Source organism: Mus pahari, chromosome 14 (genome assembly GCF_900095145.1).
Source record: "Mus pahari chromosome 14, PAHARI_EIJ_v1.1, whole genome shotgun sequence".
NCBI classification, from domain to species: Eukaryota; Metazoa; Chordata; class Mammalia; order Rodentia; family Muridae; genus Mus; species Mus pahari.
In genome coordinates, this window is record NC_034603.1 from 47,634,604 (window position 1) to 47,637,060 (window position 2,457).

General features: G+C 46.7%; 1 pseudogene; it reads left to right on the forward strand.

The window, feature by feature from the left end:
- LOC110331830 overlaps positions 1–1,799 on the forward strand; it is a 7,390-nt pseudogene extending 5,591 nt beyond the window's left edge.
- Positions 1,800–2,457: the final 658 nt, after the last annotated feature.

Below are 2,457 nucleotides of genomic sequence, written 5' to 3' on the forward strand. Positions count from 1 at the left end.
AAAGGAAAGGAAAGGAAAGGAAAGGAAAGGAAAGGAAAGGAAAGGAAAGGAAAGGAAAGGAAAGGAAAGGAAAGGAAAGGAAAGGAAAGGAAAGAGAAGAGAAAGCAGGCATAGTGACACACACCTTTAATCCTAGCACTCAGTATCTTGGACCTGGTCAGCCTGGTCTACAGACTGCGTTCCAGGACAGCCAGGACTATATAGTAAAACCCTTTCTCTGAAAAAAAGAAATGACACCTGACCAAATTGTATTAATCTCAAGTAGACAAGATCATTTCTACATTAGATAGCTAATTAACTAATAGATTTGCCACCTTGCCAGATTAGAGGAGAAAAACCATTGTCTCTCAATAAATAAAAGGTTTAACTAAATCTTACTAGTCATTCAAGACAGATACAAATATGAATCCTTTGTCCAATAAAACACAGTCTCCTTAACCTTCAAAGGCTCATCAGGAGGCAGACTCTCTTCTCAGTGACACACTGCATACCTCTTACAGGGACCAGAAAAAAAATGGATATCTATTATCCACATGTGCAATAGTAACCAGAGAACACTAGAAAGTATAGAGAAATTATTGTTTTTAATAATAGCTTAGCAAATTACTGAATGCAAAAAAAAAAAACCCCACAACATGCAAAGTCATTGAATTTGTATAATCAGCAACAAATTTCTTTTTTCCTTTTGAGACAGGGTCTTATCTGCTAACCCTGTAGTCCTGACTGGTCTTAAACTCATGGAGATCTGCCTGCCTCTGGCTCCTGATTGCTGGAGTTAAAGGTGTGCACCGTCACACCCAACTTTAATAAGTTTTCAAAGGTAACCATCTTGTATTAGTCACCTTTCCTGCTGCTGGGATAAACACCAAGATTAAAAGCAACTTCTGGAAGAAAGACCATTTTGGCTTATAGTTCCAGAGGGTTGAGCATCCATCTTGGCAGACATGGTGGTGACAGGAGCAGGAAGCTGAGAGCTCCCATCTTCAAATACAATCAAAAACCAGAGAGAGAGTTGCTGCTTCGTCCTCTGCCCGTCGCCATAGCTGCCCACAAGCTGGTGCTGATCCGGCATGGTGAGAGCGCCTGGAACCTGGAGAACCGCTTCAGTGGCTGGTACGAGGCCGACCTGAGCCCAGCAGGCCACAAGGAGGCAAAGCACGGTGGGCAGGCGCTGTGAGATGCTGGCTATGAATTTGACATCCGCTTCACCTCTGTGCAGAAGAGAGGAATCCGGACCCTCTGGACAGTCCTGGATGCCATTGACCAGATGTGGTTGCCAGTGGTCAGGACTTGGCGCCTCAGTGAGCAACACTATGGGGGTCCAACAGGTCTCAATAAAGCAGAAGCTGCTGTTAAGCCTGGTGAGGCCCAGGTAAAGATCTGGAGATGACCTTACGATGTCCCACTGCCTCCCATGGAGCCTGATCACCCCTTCTACAGCAACATCAGCAAGGATCGCAGGTACGCAGACCTTACTGAGGACCAGCTACCCTCCTGTGAGAGCCTGAAGGACACTATTGCCAGAGCACTGCCCTTCTGAAATGAAGGAATTGTCCCCCTGATCAAGGAGGGGAAAAGGGTCTTGATTGCCGCCCATGGCAACAGCCTCCGTTGTTAAACATCTGTAGGGTCTCTCAGAAGAGGCCATCATGGAGCTAAACCCGCCCACGGGCATGTCCATCATCTATGAACTGGACAAGAACTTGAAGCCCATCAAGCCCATACAGTTCCTGGGAGACGAGGAGACCATGCCCAAAGCCATGGAAGCTATGGCTGCTCAGGGCAAGGTGAAGAAGTGAAGGTCAGGAGACAGACTCCTACCCTGACACCCTCCCTGCCTGATCCTGTTCCTGCCTCCTGCACCCTCCCCAGCACCTGCCACACTGACTACGTCTTTAGGATCTTAAGTTTAAGTTTTAGCTGCAGAGGGGGGCCTGTGGCTCCTGTTTTCATTGTAGTACCCACTCCCTTCATAGAATCTAGTCAGAATAACACCTCTGGGTGTGCAGGTTCTCAGACCACATGGAGGGACAGCTCCCTGTACCAAGAGAGTTGAGGGATAGTAACTATAGTTTTTCTTAGGTCTTTCTTTACTAAGGGTCTGCTTAGGAAGAAGTCGGGGAGGAACTGTGCTGTGGTATGACCAACGAGGAGAAGCTGCAGTCCAGTTTTGTTCCTGGAACCTGTCCTGCACTCTTCCTGCAGTTAGGTAACTGAGGGCATAGTCATTCCAGTGGAGATTGAAAGTAACCTCATGGTGATTTTAACCCTACTTTCTCTCTGACCCTAAAGGAGCTGCTGGCCCTAGAAGGTTGGGATCAATCTTGTCAAGTCTATGTTACATTTACTTTTACAAAAAAAAGTACACACACACACACACACACACACACACATTATCAGCACACAAAAGCAACTGAGGTTGCTAGTGGTAGTTGAAACAGTCCTGTGTGGTCACCA